The 23545-nt window shown below is 41.2% G+C and overlaps 1 protein-coding gene across 17 annotated transcripts in view; it reads right to left on the bottom strand.

Annotated features, from left to right (window-relative positions):
• Positions 1–23545, bottom strand: part of CADPS (calcium dependent secretion activator) — a 479176-nt gene that overhangs the window by 331856 nt on the left and 123775 nt on the right. The gene's annotated exons all lie outside the window — the stretch shown is intronic.

Raw genomic sequence — 23545 nt, 5'->3', positions numbered from 1 at the left:
CAAGAGAGCACATTTTACTGTTTTATTTTGCAGATGAGGAAACTGAGGCTTAGCAAAGGGAAGTCACGGCACGAGTGACACGGCCGTGAGTGACAGCGCTGGAACTCAAGTCCAGAACGGTCTGTCTGCCAAGTCCAGGCTCTTTCTGCTGCTGTTTCCCTGGGCAGGGACTGGCCTCTCCTCGGACTTCAGGGGGGAGACGGTATCTGCCCGTATTACCTTGAACAACTTAGCTGGATAAGTCTTTCTTAAATTAATACTCATCTCACTTTTTTCTTAAATAAACTCACTTAAATTCTTTGGAAGATACCAAGAGCCACATGTCACTGTCTTTTCCTACTGTATCCTCATTCCTTTAACAGTAATTCTTTTTTTTTTAAATTAATTAATTTTTTTAAATATTATTTTTGTTATAGATGTTTCTCCTTTTTCACCCCATTGGCACCCCTTCCCCACCACCCCCGCCCCGTCCCCGGCTTAGTTGTCCATGTCCATTGGTCATGCATACATGCATATAAGTTCTGTGGTTTATCTCTTCCCACCCCCACCACCCCCTCCTCTGAGGGATGTCAGTCTGTACCCTACTTCCATGTTTCTGGGTCTACCGTATTCCTCAGACTGTTATGTTCACTATATTCTGTATATAAGTGAGATCATGTGGTATTTGTCTTTTTCTACTTGGCTTGTTTCACTTAGGATAATACTACCAGGTCCCTCCATGTCATCTCAAAGGATAAGAGATCTTTCTTTCTTACAGCTGCACAGTACTCCATTGTGTATACGTACCACTGCTTTTTTATCCATTCGTCTACTGATGGACACTTGGGCTGTTTCCAGAACTTAGCTATTGTAAATAGTGCTGCTATGAACATGGGGGTACATATATTCTTTCTGATGGGTGTTTCAGGCTTCTTAGGGTATATTCCTAGAAGTGGGATCACTGGGTCAAATGGAAGTTCAATTTTTAATTTTTTGAGGTAACATCATATTGTTTTCCATAGTGGCTGCACCAGTCTGCATTCCCACCAGCAGTGTACTAGAGTCCCCTTTTCTCCACACCCTTGCCAACGCTTGTTGTTTGTTGATTTGTTGATGGCGGCCATTCTGACAGGTGTGAGGTAATACCTCATTGTTGTTTTAATTTGCATCTCTCTGATGATTAGTGATGTTGAGCATTTCTTCATATGTTTCTTGGCCATTTGTATGTCCTGTCTGAAGAGGTTTTTAGCAGTAATTCTTACCTAAGATCTTTAACAGCCCCTTGAAACATGGATTGCAAACTGAAGTTTGATACAGCGAAGGAAACCATCAACAAAATGAGAGGCAACCAACTGAATGGAAGAAGATATCTCCAAAGGGTATATCCCATAAGAGGTTAATACCCAAAATACATAAAGAAATCAGTATTTTAAAAAATCTGATTAAAAAACAGGCAGAGAACCTGAATAGACATTTCTCCAAAGAAGGTATATAGATGGCAACAGACACATGAAAAGATGCTAACCATCACTAATCAGTCAGGTAAATGAAAATCAAAACCACAATGAGATATGACCTCACATCTGTCTGAATGGCTATTATCAAAATGACACCAAATAACAAGTGTTGGTGAGGATGTGGACAAAAGGAAACCCTCATGCACTGTCAGGGAGATTATAAGTTGGTATAGCCGCCATGGAAAACAATATGGAGGTTCCTCAAAATTTTAAAAATAAAATTAACATATGATTCAGCAATTTCATTTCTGGATATCTATTTGAAGAGTACATGTACACTAATTTGAAAAGATATATGCTCACCTATGTTCAATACAGTATTACTTACAATAGCCAAGCTATAGAAGCAAGCAACCCAAGTGTTCATCAATAGATGAATGGATAACAAAGATATTAGTACATACATACAATGGAATATTACTCGGCCATAAAAAAGAATGGAATCTTGTCATTTGCCACAACATGAATAGATCTTGAGGGCATTATACTGAGTGAAATAAGTCAGACAGAGAAAGACAAATACTATATAATTCCACTTATATGTGGAATCTAAAACAACAACAACAAACACATAAAACAAAACTGAAACAGACTCATAGACATGAAGAACAAACTCATGGTTGCCAGAGGTGGGGTAGTTTTTAATCTCTTCAAAAACTTGCTCTGTGATCTTGGTCAGTTAATTCTCTTAGCTTTAGTTTTCACATCTCTAAAATGGTGATAATTAATAGTATTTATCTGCATGAGAAAATGCATACCTATAATAATCCCTAGCATAAATGTCAAATCATGTTTATTATTGTTTGCTTGTGTAATTAACTCCCTGGCCTTAGCATCTGGGGCTGGGAACACTGGCTATTCCTGGACCTGCTTCAAGTGGAATGGTCTGCATCCTGCAGTCTTCATGTTGCTGAGTGAGTTAGTTTAGGAGCCTGTTTTCTTAGTACTCGATGTGGAGCTCAGTGCTGTCTCTAAATGTCCGGAAACATTCTATTTATTTCTCTGGGCATACTCCACCTGTGAAGGGCAGCTGAAGGCAGTCTTTTCATGCTCTAGGAATGGTGGGCTTCACTAGGAAAAATGTCAGGGGAGGAAAGGATGGAAGAGTCTGCAAGTCCACCTCCATCAGGCCTGCAGCTTACACCACCAAGGCGCAGAGGAGGTCGCAGCAGCCACAGCTTGCTCCTTCGAGGCAACGGCGAGGGAAGTGACATGCAGAGCAGCTGGACCGATTCATAAAGTGAGGTTTAAGGGCTCGGTCTCCAATGTCAGAAGGATCTTGGATCAAATCTCAGTCCTGCTACTCACTAGCTATGTGATTCTAGGCAAGTTACTTAAGCATTCTGTGTCTCAATTTCATAATCTGTAAAATAAAAAGAATAAACGTACGGTTGACCCTTGAACAACACAGGTTTGAACTGCATGGGTCCACGTATGTGTGAATGTTTTTCAATAAATACATGCAGTACTATAAAAGTATTTTCTCTTGCTTATAATTGTCTTAATAACATATTATATTCTCCAGCTTACTTTATTGTTAGAATACAGTATATAGCACATGTAACATACAAAGTATATGTTAAGCGACTGGTTATATTATCGGTAAGGCTCTGGTTCCGGCCATCAGTAGTTAAGTTTAGGGGAAGTCAAAAGTTCTATGTGAATTTTGATGGCACAGGGGGTGGGTGCTCCCAACCCTCACAGTGTTCAAGGGTCAACTGTACTGTCCACATTGGGTTGTTGTGTGAGAATTACATTTTGACATACAATAAGCACAATCCAAATTGCAGTTATTACTACATCAGTGTTGTTCTTCTGGTTGTTTTCTGGAAGACTGGGTAACCTTGTATATCCTACCTCTAACACTTTCTAATTCTTCATCAACAGGGAGGAGAGACCTCCTCTGTATCTGTGGTGGTCATTAATGCTACGTGTCAAATATTTCTAGTTCTCTCTGCTGGGCCCTTGGTAAGGCTACACTTCTCGGTCTCCATGTGGTTGGGGGAGACTAGTCCTGTCCAGTGGACTGTGAGAGCAGTGATGTGAATATCCTGGGACAAAGCATTCGATTGCTGGTTTGGGACTCTCCAGAGTACCCTACTCCGTCTGGAATGGCGACTCATGACATTGGAAATGTTGGCTGCTCCGTCAGCCTGAGCCTCTGCTTAACTGTGACGTCTAGAATCTTTGTCGCTCACAGTGGTCATAGAGTATGAACAAGAAACAAGCTCTTGCTTTTTTTTTAGCTGCAGAGAAATCAGGGTTGTTTGTTACTGTGACTATCTTGCCAATCCTGACCATACCACACCCCTAGGAATGGTACAGTGGTTTTCAGCTGGTAGTGATCCCCCCCCCGCCCGCCCCCGCATCCCTCCTGGGACATTTGGACATGTCTGGGTTTGTTTTGGTCTTCACAAATACAGAGGTGTGTGTGCTACTGTCATCTTGTGAATAGAGGCCCGGGATGCTGCCAAACATCCTAACATGCACAGGGCAACCCCACAGGAACAAATCATGTAGCAGAAATGTCAGCCCTCCTTTGATCTAACACTGAGCTGCCCTCAGCTCCTCACGCCCTTTGCCTCTAAGCCACCTCCCCAGGGTCCCTCCCTGGCTTCAGAAAAGCCCATGATGCCTGTGCACAGCAGGGACCAAGCTCGCCCCTCACTACCTGTACAACCTGCGACACGAAGCTGTTAGGGCCAATGAGCATCTGCCTCGGGGACTGTGCAGACCACCCCTGCCCTGACCTGAAGTCCAGGGACTGCAGGAGAAACAGGCATTTCTCCTGAAGAGGCCTCTTTCTGCTGTCCCACGGCAAGCTGCCACTTTTACCACTGAGCTATACCATTTCCTGATGTCTTCTGGAAAACTTACCACAAAATCCATGTTCTGGCTTGTGAAACATTTCAGTTTAAAAGCTTGGAAGAAGCCCTGGCCAGTTTGGCTCAGCGGTTAGAGCGTCGGCCTGCGGTCCGGAGAGACCCGGGTTCAGTTCCCGCTAAGGGCACGTACTTCGGTTGCAGTTTGTCCCCGGCCCTGGTTGGTCGTGCGGGTGGCAGCCACTCGATGTGTCCCTTCACGTCGATGTTTCTCTCTCTCTCTCCTTCCTCTCTCTCCCTCCCACTCTATCTGTACAAAAAATGGAAAATATCCTCGGGTGAGGATTAAAAAAAAAAAAAAAAAAAAAAGCTTGGAAGAAAAGAGAATTTGACATCGGTATGAGATGTCCATTTGGATTAAGGCTTCTGACAGTCAAATAACGGGGCAAGACCTGAGTTGGCATTCTAATAGGCCTCCTTCAGAGAGATTGACCGCATGCTTGACAGAAATTTAAAAATGGCATGTCTGCTTGGCCGGTGTAGCTCAGTTGGTTGAGCATCGTCCCACGCATCAAGAGGTCACTGGTTTGATTCCCAGTCAAGGCACATGTGCATATTGTGGGCTCAAACCCCAGTAGGAGGCAGGCAGGAGGCAGTCAATCAATGTTTCTTTCTCTCCCTCTTCCTTCCTCTCTAAAATCAATAAAAACATCTTAAATTTTTTAATTGCATGTCCAAAGTAACGTGATTAGTGACATAACCAAGACCTCCTGCTCACTCCCAAATATTTTGTCTTTTTGTTTTTCATACACGTTTGGGAGAGAAGAGGGCTGGAGAGTTGTAGTGAATACACTCATGGGACCTAGCTTGGCCTTCAAAGTCCGCCCTGAGGTTTTACTCTAACTTATTTGCACTTCAGTCTCCTATATAAAAGCTGTAGTGAGAATTGGCAAGAATATATGTAAACATTTTGGTGCAATGCCTGGCTTGTAGACAGTGGCGATTATAGCATTGCAAAGTGCAGCCCTAATCCTGGGCAGGGATGGGCCAGAGCAGGCAGGCTGCTGGTTGCTTTAAAGGTACGGCGAAGCCTGGAGGAGGGGACAAGGAAGGGAGGGGGCAAAAACCGAACTCAAATGTCACTGTCATTTGTATGATAGTGCTTAATACTGCCATACCCCCCAAACACAGGGCTCGAAGTTAGTCCTCGAGGTTACTAATTCCTTGCATTCCGAGCTGACCTGCTCTGCTGGGAGCACCCTCTCAAATCTCAGCACAGTGAACAGTCCCCGCCCCTAGGACAGCGCTGTTCTGATTCTAAACCCCTGCAAACTATTACAAGTCCACTGACCCCCACTGCCACTAATTCTCGTGAAGTAAATAGACTATGCATTGGTTTGTTTTTTAACACATATGTATTGAGTCCTCCCATGTGTGGGCCCTGGTAAGTCAGGACGGAATAGGATGAGCAGGCTGGGTTCCGGCCTCATGGAGCTTACTGTCCAGAGGAGGAACCAACAATAAACAAATAAAATAATTATGGATGGTAATTTGTGCTTGAAGTGAAATAAATAGGATGCTGGGTTCAAAGAAGGGCTCAGGGATCAGACTTTCCAGTGACAGCCCCTTGGAGGCGGTGGCATTGACGCCGAAGCAGGAAAGATGAGAAGGATATGGGGGAAGTGGATTCCAGGGGCTAGAACACGCCAGGAGGAGCAAGCAGCAGGCATATCGTGTCTCTCATAGACATCGTCTCATTGGCCTCCCTCAGTCTTGTGAAGTAGGCACTTCTGACACGGCCCCTAGGGACCCCCACCTTGCTGTCCACACACCGGTGTAATTTCTCCACCTTGTGTGAGGTCTGGACCTACTGACTTGGTTCTCACAGATCAGACACAGCAAAAGCCATAGCATGTTGCTTCTGTGATTAGGTTATAAAAGATGTGACTCCTCTTTCCTGAGCAGACTTCTCTCTTGCTGGTGCAAGTGGCATGCTGGACAGTGCCCCCTGGCAAGAAGGCTCCGTCCAACAGCCTTGGAGGACCCGAATCCTTCCAACAACCGGCTGAGTGAATTTAGAAGCAGATCCAGCCCGAGTTGGGGAGGCTGTGGCTCCAGCAAGTACCTTCGTTGTAGCCTGGGAGAGACCCTGAGTCAGAGGACCAGCGAAGCTATGCCCAGCTTCCTGACTCCCAGGAATCAGGAGAGGGCACACCTGTGTAAGTTTTGGAGTGATACGTTACACAGCAATAGAGATTACAGCATTCATTCTTTCACTCACTCACTGACTCACTTATTCAATAAATCTTTTTTTGAATTCTGCAGCCAGGCAGTGGCTAAGGAATTTGCAGTCCTCAGGTACTCAGAGTCTCATACGGGGAGACGAAGTGCCTGGTACTGAGTTATGGGACAGCCGTGCTCTGTGCTGGTGTAGCGGCTGCCATGACCCGTGGTGGGGACAAATAGAAGAGAGGCAACAACTCTTCCCGGCAGAGTCAGCTAAAGCAGGAAATAAGGAAACTGAGGCTCAAGGAAGGCGAGGAGTTGCCCAAGGTCACACAGGCATTTATCTTCTCTGTAAGACTATTTGGACCCACTACTCTCAGACTGTTTCTCTCTCATGCTTCTTGATCACCTAAAACCAAATATATGTTGGAGAAAACTCTTTGTTGCAAATGCAAGATAGGCAATGGGTTAATCCAGTTTCTGTGACAAAGATTAACATTACACTTTCAATTAACTTGCATAAAACAGAAATCAGACCACACTAATCTAACTCATTACTCTGCAGACATTTACCCTTGGTTGGGGTCACACATCTCTACACAAACAAAGATGCTGGTGTTGAACAGAAAATGACTGAAACCACGCTTCATGATGGAATCTAATTAGCAACATAGTTAGTTCCGGAGAAATGCAACAAGACTAGTGATGGCAGGTGAGTATCCACAGATGCCTCTGGATGGGGGAAAGTCACCTGAGAGACGTGCTGGAGGCTTTTATCTTTGGTTTAATGATTTGCTAAACCTGCAAACTAGAAGGAGCCTATTTAAAACTAATGATAAATAATCTCCATTTTAAAAGTCTTATTAATTCGTTAATTTTGCATGGAGTTTTTGGGCTTTCTTCTCCTGGGCTCACATCACATATTACATTTAAAATTCAGATTTGAATAGCTCCTATTTGTAATATCTTTCCTGTTTATTTCTTCGTTCGCTTTCCTATTTATTTGTTGTGTCCTTTCCCCTTATTTTATGAGGCATAACATTCATTTTGAAGTATATTTTATTCATGAAGCATAGGCATTGTAAAAGTGCACATCTTAAGCCCACACATTGACTAATTTTTCCTTTTCGTGTATCAGGTAAACACCACCAGCTCAAGATAAAGGACCATGTGTAACGATGAAATGATCTTGTGTAACGATGCGTATGTTCTGTCTGCACGTCTACTTTGATAGCCACAGCCAGACGCCACTGAAAACGTGGTGAGCATGATGGAGGAACCCAATTTTACGTTTTACTTAATGAGGCCAGTGGCTCCCATTTTGGACACAACAGATACAGAACATTTTGGTTTTTGAGTATCTTCAAATCAATACTAACCCAGTCCCCCTCCTCTGCTGTTGCAATCACTGTTCTGATTTATAACACCACAGATTAGCTTTTCCTGACCTTGAATTTCATATAAATGAAATAACAGCATATATACTCTTTGAGTTGGGATATAGACTCTTAATATATGTCTGTGAGATTCATCCTCTTTGTTAAGTGCACCCGTGTTCTTTACTTAACCCTTGAGTGTTACATTGTATTTATCTGTTCCACTGTTGGTGGATATTTGAGGGGTTCCCAATTTTTGGCTCTTGGCAATAAGGACACTTTAAATATTCTTACGTGTATCTTTTGGTGAACAAATATACTGATTTCTCTTGGGCATGTACCAATGGGTGGAATTGCTGAGTCTTGTCCTTCCCACAGCAACGTAAGAGAGGTCGATCCTTCATTAAAATAAAGTTTTAACTTTTGAACTATGATGCTCTGTAAAGAGTCCAACAGTTACTTATATGCTGTTTAGGGAGATGTACAACTAATTGAAGAATTATTTGGTAATATTTAATTACCTCATGTCCCAGTAATTATGCTTGTAGGTATGTTCCCTGGAGAGATCTTTGTACATGTGCACAGAGACATATAGAAATATTCACAATATCATTTCTTTGTAATAGTAAAAAACTTAAATTTTTTTAATGAGTAAATAAATGATAATATTCCATCTACATATAGTGGAATATCATCTAGAAAATAAATAGAGCTACATGTATCAATATGAATAAATTTTTCAAATAATGGTGAGCTCCCTCCAAAAAAAAAAAAAATCAGTGGCAAAAAGGAAAATCACAGTTCAGTGTGACTCCTATGAAGATTCACATAGACGCAAGTGTACTAGACCCGTTCAGGATATAGATGTTGGTAATGAAAATATTAAGAAATGCATGGAGCCTTGGCCAGTGTGGCTCAGTTGGTTGGGCATCATCCCATGCACGGAGGGGCTGTCAGTTCAATTCCCAGTCAGGGCACATGCCGGGGTTGCAGGCTCGATCCCGGGTTAGGGTTGTACAGGAGGCAGCCGATTGATGTTGTGCTCTCACATAGATGTTTCTCTCTCTCCCTTCCTCTCTCTCTAAAAAATCAATTTAAAAAAATATTTAAAAAAAAGCAATGCCTAGAAAGGATAAATAGCAACAGCAGAAGATGTTACTCCCTATGTAGGGCAGGGTGAGGAATTGAGGCTTCAACCACTAACATTTCTTTATTAACCTGGATAATGGGTAGACCTGTTTTGGTGTTATTATATTTTCCATCATTTGCATGCCTTAAAAAGTATGTAATAATAATGAGTCTGCCAAAGTAGTGGAGACTGCTAAGTAAACCCTGGTAGCCAAGGTTGCTTTATCAGTAAATAAATAAATCCCAAGACCTCTCATCAAGTTTTAGCTGGACACACAACTGCCCAGTCAGAGACACCTGTGGGGCTTCTCTGTAAAGAGATGTGGTCCGATGACTAAATTCTTGCAATAGGATCTGAGTGGAGGTGTCTACAACGTCTGGGTTACATCCTTAAAAAGAAGCAGCTTGTCCTAGCACTTCCTCTTTCTCTCTTCTGGTTGGATGAAGATCAGGGTGTTGGTGGTGAGACAGCTTAAATCGTGCACACAGACAATGAGTTCCCTGTCTTGCTTGTTAAGTGTCAGCTTCATGAGGGCAGGAATCCTGCCTGCCACATTCAGTGCTGCGTCCCCAGTTCCTAGAACAATTCTGGCACATGACAGACATTCACTTCCTGCTGAATAAATGTGCAATTGTTTCATCACTAATGGGGCATCCAGTCTTACACTCCTATCTTCACCCTCACCTCACTTTTTACGAAGTTTTGCTGATTTTGCTGTTATTTTAAGATGGAAAAGCAATACCATCAACAGAGCAATGAAGTGGCTAATACCTTCCAATGACAAAAGGATCAGAAGAGAAAATGCTTTTTTTTTTCTCTGAAAGGCACTTGAAATGATGATAAAAAGCTGATGATTTTCAAAACTGCTAACTGAAAACACTATTGGACATATTTTCTACATTTGCTAATAGTTTCCTGAGAACAAAAATACTTCCACACTTAAAATTTTGCTTCATTTTTCATTAGGATAAGTCAGTGGCATCCAGGTCCCAATTCCTTGTTATATATGGTATTCCATTTTTATTATAGCAATAAAAATAGTATTTTCTAATGAAACACTATTCATTAAAATCAATTGGTAAAATATGTTGGACATACAATGGGTTTGAACAGTTGAATACTAGGGCCTGTCAACAACTATGGTAGATTCAAAGGTGGCCGCAATTCTTCACTCTGATTGTAACTACAGAATTTGCAATGAGACTTTGCAGCTCCTTCCATCAAGAAATAGAATTTGTTTCTCCTCCTCTTGAATCTTGACTGACCTGATGAATTATTTTGGCCAAGAGAACTGCCAGTGTGACAATTCTCAAACCAAGACTTCCAGAGGCTTTGCCTCTTTCACTTAGCACCCTGTCTAGCAGCCATGTGAAGTCCAGGGTGTGAGATCTCACGGAGAATAACTGTGTCATGCTAGCTGAAGTCATCCTAGGTCAATCTATAGCCAACTGACCCCCAAAGAGAACAAAAGTTCCTACCCGATCCACAGCTCACAACAAACTTATAAGTGAGCCCAACAAAGACCAGACAAAGCACCCTGCTCAACTGTAGACTTGTGAGCAATAATATATACTTACTGATTTAATATATTGAGTTTGAGTGTTGTTGGTTATGCAGCAATAGCTGACTGATAATAGGTAAGAGCAACAGTAAAATAAATGCCCTTGAAAGGCAAGAGTTTTATTGATTTTGGACCATCCTAGTTAAGTTTCCTCGACTTTACTAACAAAAGTGTCCACACTCTATTCTTACTCTTGGATAATGAGTAAAATGTTCTCAAATATTTGTCCCAGACAACATATCTTCTCCTTCTTTCCAATTTCACAGAAGGAGCCCTTTAAAGTTAGCACCTTGGCACTGATGCCAGGATGCCAACACATTAGTATAGGCTGGAAAAGTGGACAATTGGGGCTGACACAGAAAATGACAGATGTAAATGCAGAAATTCTTGGTTAAGAGAGTTGCAATAGCATAGAGAGGTTGTTAATTAACCCTAGAAGTCCACTATACCTGGGGTTCTATAAGACGCAATTATACTTATACCTTACTAGTGGTCTATTACTTATTATGTATATTTGTTTTAAATGTCATCCATGTTAGTGAGCATTTACCACATTGTGCTGTTCAAACAAACCTTTCCCAAACTCAGTGACTCAAACATTTATGATGTCATGTGAGTGGGTTAGGTTCTGCTGTTCTAGACTAGTCTTAGCTGTAGACTTTAGAAAGAGGGTTGTCTTAGACTGAGGGTTGGCTGGACTTGGCTCCAGGCTGTGGGTTCAGGTTAGGCCTTTCTGTAAGTATTACATTGATGTCCAGAATGAAGGAGTAACAGCTCCTTGAGGCATATTATTCTCTTGGAAGACCACCAATGTCCAGTGGCAGCAAGAGCACAAGCTCAAGTCCTCCGCTCTTCAAGTCTGGGAATAACCCGTCGACAAAGCAAATGTGATAGCTAAGCCCAAAGTCCAGTGGTGGATCAGTTTACTCAATGCCCATAAGTCGTGGCAAGGTGTTTAATTCTAATACAGGTGAGTGAAGGATCTGGACTGATTATTCAATCCACATAATCTTTATGATACAATTTCTTCTCTACTCTGTTCCATTACTGGGAAAAAGAGGGTAACAGGCATCTCAGATAACCTCCCTTCATTCAGCTTATACTGCCTCCTCATCATCTAAATCCAATGATGTACCTCTTCTATGGAGAGGCTACTGACCGCTCAAACCCCGTTTTTACCTGATGTCTCCAAAGCCCTCCAACTGTTGAAGCTTACACCACGATGCCACCATCCCCACTGTCCCCAACACCATTGCCACTAACCACCGTGATCAAGTCAGGCTACGTACACCAAATCGCTAGCATGTGACTCTTATTTCTACCCAGTAGTTATTAATATATATATATATATATATATATATATATATATATATATATATTTATATAGAAGTTAATGAACTTGCTAAAGGTTAAATAGATAATAAGTAACTGAGCCTAAATTCATACCCAGATATGTCTACAAACACAGTATCTCTACCATATTATGCTACCCTTATACATTATAGCTGTCTACTGTGTTATATATTGACTCTGTATTGTGGATGAATTTTGCTTCCATATTAAATTTGTTCCTTCAGACATTGCATACTTCTTGAAGGCAACATTGTTCCCTAGCACAATTTGATTGTCTGATTTCAAAAACTGATTCCAGAGAACTAGTCCAATCCTAAACATCATTATTGAACAGAATGAAATTTTCCCAAGACATAGGAATTTGATCAATTAGTGGAGGTTAATAAAAACTAGCACCAACTATCATATTAGGCAGGAGCTATCATTACTCTGATTTTGTATTTGCAAAAAGTGAGGCTCAGAGAGGTTCACTGACCGGCACATGAATAGAGTAAGTAGTAGAGTCAGAATGCAAATATCTGTAACTTCAGAGTCCTATTTCCTACCACTGCTGTTCAATGATTAATTTCTGTACAATACTAGAGTTAAATTATAACTATGCTGAAGGTTTTAGCAGTGAAATTCTCCAAAGTCCAACACTTGGTAAATTCCTAATCACGGACCAAGTCTTGGCTCAAGTGGCAGTAATATAAATGATGATGATCATGTTTTTTAAAAAGTGCATATGCCTGTTGGCGAGGGTGTGGAGAAAAGGGGACTCTAGGACACTACTGGTGGGAATGCAGACTGGTGCAGCCACTCTGGAAAACAATATAGTGTTACCTCAAAAAATTAAAAATTGAACTGCCATTTGACCCAGTAATCCCACTTTTAGGAATATACCCTAAGAAGCCTGAAACACTAATCAGAAAGAATATATGTACCCCCATGTTTGTAGCAGCACTATTTACAATAGCTAAGATCTGGAAACAGCCCAAGTGTCCATCAGTTGGTGAGAGGATACAAACGCTGTGGTACATATACACAGTGGAGTACTATGCAGCTGTAAGAAAGAAAGATTTCTTGTCCTTTGAGATGACATGGAGGGACCCATAAAGTATTATCTTAAGCGAAACAAGCCAAACAGAGAAAGACAAGTATTATGTGATCTCACTTATTTGTGGAATAAAATGAACATAACAGTCTGAGGAATAGGGTAGTCCCAGAGACTTGGAAGTGGGGTACAGACTGACAATCCCCAGAAGAAGGGGTGGTGGGGGAGAGATAAACCACAGAACTTATATGCATGTATGCATGAACAGTGGATATGGACAACAAAGCTGGGAACGGGAAGGGGGAGGGAGAGGAGGGGAGATTCAGTGGGGGAAAAAGGAGAAACATCTGTAACAAAAATAAATTAATTAATTAAAAAAACAAAAAAAAGAAATAAAACAGGAAAAAAAAAACTGCGTATGCCAAGCATGGTGCTAAGGCATTCATTCATTAACTTATCACATTCTCATAATAAATTCAGTAAAGTGCAAACTGTTACTGTTCCCATTGCACAGACAAGCACACTAACACTTAGGGAAGCTCAGTGGCTTGTCTAAGATTTCCAGACTGAGGGGCAGAGCCGGCAATGAATCTAGTGTATTAAGAATCTAACAGAACATACTTGGCTCTGTGTTATAAAACGATTGTTTTCAGTTCCAACATGTAAACAATTGTCACTTCCCACTCTACACAGAATGGATGAGCTAAGTTTTATGTTAAAACCTTTTGGGTTGAAAAGGTTATATCCATAGGGTAAGTTTCTGGGGAAAAAAAATTCTGTTGTAATGTGATGTTCATTTAATTTGGGGGTCAACACACTGTTGCCCTTGGGTCAGATGTCTGCCAGGTGCCCATTCAGTAAATAGAGTTTCATGGGAACACAGAAATGCCCATTACTGGTATATTGTCATGGGCTGCTTTTGCTATGTGACAGAATTAAATAGTTGCTACAAAGACTGTAGGGCCCACAAAGCCTAAAATATTAACCATTCTGATTTAATCCTTTATTTAAAACCTTTGTAATTTGAATTTTCATGTGCACGTTTCTGGGTGTTCCTTCCCCAGAGAGTAACTTTGCTTTAATTCTGGGTCACTGAGCCCTGTGAGGAAGGTGCTCATGCTGTGAACCACCAAGTAGCTATTGTTTTTTTTAAACTTTGTTTTCTTTATTGATTTTAGAGAAAGAGGAAGGGAGAGGGAGAGAGAGATAGAGACATCGATGAGAGAGAACATTGACTGGCCGCCACCTGCATGCCCCACACTAGGGACTGGGCCCACAACCTGGGCATGTGCCCCGACCAGGAATCAAACTGGCGACCTCTTGGTGCATGGGTCGATGCTCAACCACTGAGCCACACTATAATACAGGAGTATTGGCAGGTGGATTCAGGTCTCCGATGGACGTGCCTGTTCCATTGCTGCACCAGCTGGGCCCAAGTAGCCACTTTTTAAAGGCAGCGTGTAAGGACAAGACAAGAAAGATGGACATTCCGATCTTAACACTGTGAGGCTTTACATATATTTTCAAAAACAAAACCAAGAAACACTTGCATTGAAATGCTAGAACCTAAGTGAGTGAAGCACACAAACCTAATCAGCCCCTGCTGAGTGAAGACACACCCATTAAAATCATAATTAGTTAATACACAGAACTGAGTTCTCCGATGACCTTCCTTTTACCCCCAATACATTTTAGGAAAAGCAGGAACAGGTTATATAAAGGGGACTTTTAGAAGATTCAGTAACACACACACACATATTCCTAGAGTCTAGGCGGGATCAGTAAAATTTCTACTTACCCTCTAGAACTTCCTGTATCGATGGAAAAACCACTGAAATTTTCAGCACTGGCTCCGTACATCCTGGGTCAAACACCGGTTTTGCTACTGGCGGCTATTTGACCTTGGAACCATTGTTTAACTTTTCTCTCTCTCTCTTTGTTCCTTATTAAAACATGGGTAAAACATCTAGCTTGCAAATGTATTATAAGGATTAAATATGATAATATATGTAAAGGAGTAGGCTTAGTGCCTGGCACACAGTGGATGCTCTCCAGCTGGTGGGCACTGTTACTGTTCAAACCAGAGGTCAGAACACAGGCCACCAAACCTCCCTGCCTAAAAGCCCACGTAGGGTCATTCGCCAGCCAGCCAGGACAGAGAGCTAAGATAGTTTATGCTCATTTTCAGAAAGGGTTAAAACAAAAAGGGTTTAACAACAAAATTTAATCAGTATAGTACACCCTGATTCCCCAGTTTCTCCAAAGTTTAGGTATGAATCATTGAAGACACTAGAAGGCTACATGTTGGGAGAAGAAGGTAAATTCAAATCATTACCAGTGGGGCGTCTGGGTGGCTAAAATATGTCACAAAGCTTATAAAAACATCTCTATTTGCAAAACTGTGTTAGGTGGTTTATAATAGCTTCCATTATTTAGTGGAAGGTGGCAAGCATAGAAAATACTATTTCTGTATGTCTTTCTGAAAGCACGCCTCTTTAACACCTCTGATTACAATTTTGCGGTTCAATGCTTATGAATGGACTTTGAATAAAAGAGCATATTGATGACTCCATTCCAGCAACAAAGGGAAGAGATTGCTAAAATGTCTATAGCAGTTTTGAAGGCTGCATAGAAAATACCCAATTCTGTGTTCCTCAGATGTAGGGTACCTACTGTCTTTCAATTTCAACTTCCCATTGCTGTTAGTCTTTCAATAACAGCAGGTGCAGTCAGATGGAAACATCTGGCCATGTATTCTGGGAAGAATTTATAGAGAAGAATTTTCTGATGACCACATCATAAAAAATCATGATGGGGTCTTCAGAGAATTGTTACTTTAGGAAATTAAATGCTGCTATCCGGCCCTGTGCCCTCCACATCTTTAATACCCTCTAATTTTGTCTCTCATAACTGAAGAGAACATATTTATAGGGTATATGCATATTGACATCTTTCCACATCCCAAGAATGCTAAAATTAAAGTACATTTGGCAGGCAAAGCCATTGAAAACCAGCAGTCCATCAAATATCTAATGACTGTTAGAGGCTGTGCGTGACTTTGGAAAGACAAGATTTAATTTCTTCAACCCTGTCTTGGGAGGAATGAGTTGAATGTGATCAGAGGGAAAGTATATGGCTGAAGACACACTGTGAACTTCAGGTGAGATCCACACTATAATACAGGAGTATTGGCAGGTGGATTCAGGTCTCCGATGGACGTGCCTGCTCCATTGCTGCACTTCACATTACCAGAAACAAACAGCCAAACAGTGCACATCTTTGTGGACTATATTTTGGGCATTTAAGTCCCGGGAGGCCATTAGTGCATTGGCCTCTGCTTTTACTGATTTACTCAATATTTATCTGAACATCTACCTTGTGGCAAGCATTGTGCTAAGTATTGGCAATATAGTGGTGAATACAACAGATATGGTCTTGCTCTTAAAGAGATAGTCATAGGGAGGGGAAAGACAGACAATAAGAAAATGAAGAAGTAATATAACATGGGAGGTAATTTCATATTATGTGAAGTTCTATAATGGTAATAAACAAGGCACTGTCACGAAACAAACAAACAAGCAGAAGCCTACTTTAGGCAAAATGATGAAGGTGAGCTTCGCTAAAAAGGACACAGTTCAACTGATGCTTGAAGAAGCCAGTCATATAAAGAACATCGAGACGAGGGAAGAACACCTGAGGCAGAAACCCCAGGATGACACCCAGTGAGTCATACTCTACTATAGTCTCTTTCCCTTGCATGTGGGCAGAGCCTGTGTCTTGGTTCTAATTAAAAGTAGATGACACGAGTGAAGAGATTTTGCAGGTGTAATTAAAGTCCTGCATCAGTTGACTTCAATAGAAAAGGGTAATTGTTTTGGGTGGGCCTGAATTAATCAGGTAATTCTTTTAAAAGAGGATCCAGAAATCAGAGACTTGAAGCACTAGAGACTGTGTGTGTGTGTGTGTGTGTGTGTGTGTGTGTGTGTTGCTGGCTTTGAGGAATTCTACAGCTGTAAGGACATTAGTTGCCTGGAACTCTGACCTGAAAAAACTGTCGGATAACAAATGGGTATCTCTTCAGCCACTACGTTTGTGGTCATTTTGTACCCAGCAATACAACAAATACAAATACATTCTCTAAGCTAGACAAAAGCCATAAAGCCATTGGGAGGTGTGTTGCGGTTAGCAAAGAGAAAGATCGTCAGAAGCCAGACCGTGGGCCATTCTATGACAGAGTAGGAAAGTTTAGGCTTCATCCCCGGCATCAAATTCAGTGACTAGTGCATAGTAGGTGCTTAAAATATATATTAAATGAGTGGGTGAATTTCTGAATAATGAAAGGTTGTTGTTAAATTAAAATGTTAATACTAGATGGTCATGGCCAACCCCCAACCCCCTCAGATTTTAAAACATTTTTCAGTAAGATATTAATCAAAAGACCATTATGTGCAAAGAATTACTGGTTTTAGAGGGCTAAGGAGAGTGATTAAGAAATAGAGCTTGGTCGAAGAAACAAAATCTTAGTTAACAGAGAGATCTACTGGAAACTTTTAGACTATAGACTCTATAATGAGGTATGGACACAGCCCAGTAATTTGGGTCACAGCTGAGAGCCTGGTAATTTGAGGTTTCTCTTCAGAGTTTAATAGACTGTCTGAAAAGCTGCCAAGTGCTAATCAAGTCACAAAGATAGCACTGTAGTAAGATAACCACATCATCAAAGGCTGCATTGGTGGGGTTTGGAAGGAAGGAAATAAAATGTTTAAAAAATTAGTAGATCAGTAATGATAGGGAATTCAATTTTGGAAATGCAAAGGTATTCATAGATTGGGAAATTATATCCCATGTGTCTTTAGTAAAATCTTCCAGATTATGTGAAAAAAGTCTCTAAAAATTCAGGGATGATAAATGAAGAGAATACTGTCATCTTCTATTAGTTGAATAAGCATGTTATCCCTGCTGCCCCTTGGGCACAAATGCTGGGTGAGCAGAAGGTCAGAATCATACAGCCGATGTTTCGAGGGCCAGATCAGTAACAAGACAGTCAGAAATGCCATTCTCAAAGCTAATATTGAATCATGAAGATAGAACCGATTTCCTTAGCTCCTACTCTCCTTCGAAATTAGCTGGGTTGCTTCCCTAAGAAAAGTTTATGTACATTTGAAACTCTATGGAGTCGGGTTGGTGTGGCTCAGTGGTTGAGCGTCGACCCAAGCACCAAGAGGTAGCCGGTTTGGTTCCCGGTCAGGGCACATGCCCGGGTTGTGGGTCCGATCCCCAGTGGGAGGCATGCAGGAGGCGGTCAATCAATGTTTTCTGTCACTGATGTTTCTGTGTCTCTCTCCCTCTCTTTCTAAAATCAATAAAGGGAAAAAAAATTAAAAAACAAAACAAATAAACCTCTATGGAGATTTAGACTTGTCTTCTTCTAAAACACACCTCAGCAATGTTTTTCAAGAGAAAATGTGCACCCGGTAGAGAATGAAGCAATTAAGTATGGCTCTCCCAGTTAACCAGATGGGTAGGAAGGAGCAGATACTTGGTAAAACTGGACATCCAATCAACTCCAGTTTGGAGGCCACTAAAGAGAAAGGGGAGAGACGGTGCTTTGCATTTTTAAAACTTTAAAAATATATCATCATTATTATTATAATTATCATCATTAGCTTTGCATTTTATGAAGATGGCAAGGTCTGTCTTAGCCTCACTTCCCAGGTGATTCTATCTATTCTCAAAGAGATTATCCCACTTTTTTTTTTTAGTTAGGTTTAGAATTCAGTTCAAATACCTAAATAGTGACATAATTAACTGCTTCCTCCCAGAGTCTAGGAAAATAAAAACAAACTTATGATTTCATAATAAGAGTTTCCAGTTGTTCTACATTGATTATTATGTTATTAGTATAGGCAGTCTCCTATGAGATAGGACCATGCATTTTCAAATAAGGCAAATAGACTTTAAAAACTCTCCTGTGCAAGTACAGAGACATTTGTTAATCTTCCTCACTTTTTACAAAGTTTTTATAGACATGGTTCATGTTACAATAGATAACTAGAATATAACTGATATAATTGCTCTTTGACAAACATCATTTCTCATTTGAGATGAAAACTGTAATTTCTGGAGGAACCTCATAGAGACCCCGAGAACCTCCAGAAGCAGCACCAGAAATCATATGACGGTGTCCCCTGGAACGCCACATGCATGAGAAGAAAATGTCTTCATTTCTGGTTTTGGAGGCACCTAGGAATTGCTTTTTCTCATAGGAAGGTCCAGAAAATGCCAAACACACACACACAAAACATTTTAAGCAGGATGAGAATGAAAGCCATGAGGTTTCCCTTCTACAGCTTTGCTCCTCTGTGTTCTGAGTTCTGCAGAGCTCAGTATAATATATGAGAAAACGAGAGAATAAATCTATCATTTCTTCTTTAAAAAATTTTTTTCTTTATTGATTTTAGGGAGAGAGGAAGGGGGAAGGAGAGAGAGACAGAAGCATCGATGAGAGAGAACATTGATTGGCTGCCTCCTGCATCCCCCCCAACTGGGGATCAGGCCCCCCGCCTGGGCATGTGCCCTGACTGGGAATCGAACTGGTGACCTCTTGGTTCATGGGTCGATGCTCATCCACTGAGCCACAGCATTGGGGCTCTTTTTAAAATTTATTTATTTATTTTTGAGAGAGAGAGAGAGAGTGAGTGAGAGAAGAGAGAGAGAGAGAGTGTGTGAGAGAGAAACACTGATTTGTTTTTCCACTTATTTATGCACTCATTCGTTACTTCTTGTATGTGCCCTGACCAGAGATCCAACCTGCAACCTTGGCGTATCGGGAGAAGACTCTAACCAACTGAATTACCTGGCCAGCGCCTTGAACCTATAATTTCTGAAAGCTGATTGCAGGGCATGAGAAGTGCAGAATTTTGTTAAAGCTGTTCTGGTCAGTCTGGGGATGGTGTCAGGGGCTCACCAACCTCACACGTCAGGGCACTGGTCTCCCCAGCCGTGCCTCCCTGTCACGGCGGCGTGGACGTCACACGAGGGCAGGCTGCTGAAGAATTTCTATCTTACCAGGTATGTTTCACTTTAATGCATATTGTGTTTTATAAACTAATACTTCAAAGCTGTTATTTTACATACATCACGTCTAAAGATAAAGATAGGTTTAAAAAGTGAGTTTGGAGCTGGTTTAATTAGAAATATTAAATAAGTAGTCATACAGGTAGTACTTGGAAATGGTAAAAATCATGAAGGAGGTATATTGAGAGCTGAAATAAAAAAAACCACGTAGAAGATAATTTTCTTCTTTTCCCATTGTTTTGACAGCTTCTTTGCTGAGATTTTTGCTATTTGTCTCCATTTACAAAATACCCGTAGAGTTACGGCAGAAAGTTTGGAAACACAGAAAAGCACAAATAAAAACAATAAGAATCAACCATAATACCCCCCCCCCCCCTAAAAATAAACACAGTAAAGATTTTGTTTTCCATCCATCTAGTTCTTTTTCCATAAAAGTAAAATGATGCCTTCACACTCTGTTTTATAGCCTGGATTTCCACTTAACCAGACAGTGAACGCTTCCCATGTGCCAAGCTTTCTTCTCCAGCAACTGCTTTATTGGCTGAAGGATATTCGCTTATGTGTTTCTATCAAAGTCAAATTAACCTCCTACTGTTGGGAGTGAAAGTTGCTTCCACTTCTTACTGCCATGTAAAACACTGCAGTGACATCTTTCGACTTGGCACCATCCTATCCACATCTCTGAGCTGTCACTTATCACAAACTCCAAGTCACTTGGAATAATTTATTAATTATTCTATAACATTTGCAATGTATTGCCTTAACACTGTTATCTTTCTTTTAAAATACTTTTATTATTTGCCAATATACTTATATAACTCTGATTATTAAAGATGTGGAACATAAAATTGATCATATGGAACATAACATTGATCATATATTTAGAATTCATTTGTGTTTTTTCTTTTGTGAATTTCCTGTATATGCTCTTTGTCCTAATTTCTATGGATGTGAAGCCCTGAAGTAATAATCAGACTTAGGTGTGAGAATAGAATAGAATACTAAATGCCTTAGGTATTCCTGTCCCAAGAAACACTTTATATTTCTTAGAATTCTCTTTTAGCTAAGGGACAATTATTATTTTTGGAAGAGAGACCATTATTAATTTTTTTTTATTATTGTATTTTTTCAAACTCATGAAAAAGATTTTGAAAATATGAGTCAAATTAATTCATTATTTTAGGGGAAAACAACAAACTATGGTCTGGCCACGAAGCCTTAGTCAGCAAGTTCAAAAATATTCAGATAAGAAATGTATTCATTCCAATGATGCTAATGTTTGAGCAAGAACAGAAAACACATATAATAAACTATTGAAATAAGAAGAAAAATTAATTCCTAGAATAATTTTTTGCCTGTCAGGTTTAGGAACATTTGACTAGCTCTGTAATTCCAAATCTTACTGTCCAGGTGGGAGGTAGTCAACCTTTCTGAAGCTCTGTCAACCCACCTTCTTGAGGTAGAGACGGTAGCAGTGGGTTAGTGGGGTTAGTAAGGATGGTAGATGGCAAAACCACCTGCCTACCTCATTCTAAAAGTGCCATGAGGGATGCAGTAATATTTAATAAAAGCAACAATTAAATTTAATTTTATCTTGAGGTTTATTGGTGAATTTGGAAATACTTCTTGACCCATCAAAGAAACCCTCTGCCTTTGGGTTGGCGATCAGTGTTCTGAACTGAGCTGGCTGATAAGGCAGCAGGGTGTCAGAAACATCTTTAATAGATTCCTACGTACTAAAACATCCAGAAAGTTCTGAGTAAGCCCCGAGGGTTGAAAACAAGACGCTATTTACCATTTAAAATAATCTGTTATTATCCATTTATTAATTCAGTAGGCAATTATTGATCACTCACTGTGTGCAAGAATTGTTTCATGTACTGGGAATATTAGCAAATGATGCAAAGATGAATGAGGCTAACATTCTGGTGAAGGATGGACGGAGAGAGGGATGCAGATAATAAACAGGTAAACATGGGTGAACAAGAAATGGAAAACAGTGGTAAAGGCGGTGATGGACATAAAACGGGTATGCGATGGAGTGACTTGATGAGGTGTGACGCGAGGGAGAGTTTCAGAGGGGGTGGCCTTGGAAGGCCTCTTGGAGAAGTTGGCACCTTGAGCTGTGCCAGTCACGCAAAGGTCTTGGCAAAGAGCATTGTAAGCTGAGGGGAGAGAAAATGCAAAGGCCCAGGATGAATTTGTTGTGCTGGGAAAAGGGAAAGAAGGCCCAGGTGTACGCACAGAGGGAAAGTGTGTGAGCAGGGCCGGTTCATGGACTGCCTCTGCCTTGGTGAGGAGTTGGGGCGCCTTCTAAGGGTGATAGCATGCCAGTGGAAGGTCTGCATGAACTCATTTAGGACTGGCACGATCCAATTTATATTTAAGAAGATCACTCCAGCTGTGTTTGGGGGGCAGGGGGTGTTACCATGGGCAAGGGAGGAGGCAGTATTACCAGTTGGGTAGACATTGTGGTCATCCAGGTGACAGATGTCGGTGCCTCGAACTAGGGAGTAGCCATGAGGCAAAGAGCAGTAAGCCTCAGAACCCTGTAGTTCTTGTTAATCATCTGTGACACTGTTCTGACACTGTCTGCTGACCCTTTGCTCTTCCAGTAGACTGCAATAATTTAACTGCTACAATTTGTGAAGTGCCCCATGTTGCTCTGGGCTTTATCCACATTGATTCCTTGTAATAATTCCATCCCGAGCTCATGCGTTAACTCTCTCTACGGCCACAGAGCTAGTGAGGGGTCATACTAGGATTTACCTAGGTCTGTCTGATTCTGAGCAAGGCACAAAGCTTAGCCGATACTCGATAATGTCTTCATTTAAACAACCTTCGTGGCAGAGTTGGTGCAGGGCAACCAGGGCACGGCTGTTTCTCTAATGGTTCTTAGAAGGAGGAGGCAGCAAAACAGCCAGGAAGGGACGCTCTTGTTTAGGAGGCAGATCCCAGGCCCTGCCCTGAGAATGCGGAGCCGGAATGTCCAGGGCTGGGGCTTGGGAATGTGCATTTAACGCATGCTTCCAAGCGCCAACCACTAAAATTTGCAGAGACTGCAAAGTAGGCACTCAGTAAATATTGGTTGTATGAATGAAGGAATATAATGGAAAAGGCCACGGGAAATGTAGCTCTAAGGTGGGTACCTCACTCCCTCTATCCCCAGTCCGGGGAAACTAGAAGCCCATTTTGGGCTGGGCCCAAGCAGAGCAGCAGCAAGCCCCTTCCGATCCACTCAGGAAGTACAGTGATACCTCGGTTCTCGAACATAATTCGTTCCAGGAGGACGGTCGAGAACCAAATTGTTCGAGAACCGAAGCAATAAAACCCAATAGGAAATAATGGAAACTGGATTAATTCGTTCCAAGCCCCAGAAAATGCCTATTTACTGGCCTAATTTGTATATAATATGTAGAAAAACATAAGTCTCAACAAGAAATAAAAGTGTACAGTATGTCTAAGGGTTAAA

This window comes from Molossus molossus, unplaced genomic scaffold (assembly GCF_014108415.1).
Source record: "Molossus molossus isolate mMolMol1 unplaced genomic scaffold, mMolMol1.p scaffold_m16_p_18, whole genome shotgun sequence".
Classification (NCBI taxonomy): Eukaryota; Metazoa; Chordata; class Mammalia; order Chiroptera; family Molossidae; genus Molossus; species Molossus molossus.
The sequence above is the reverse complement of the archived record's forward strand: the minus strand, read 5'-3'. Positions and strand labels throughout refer to the sequence as shown.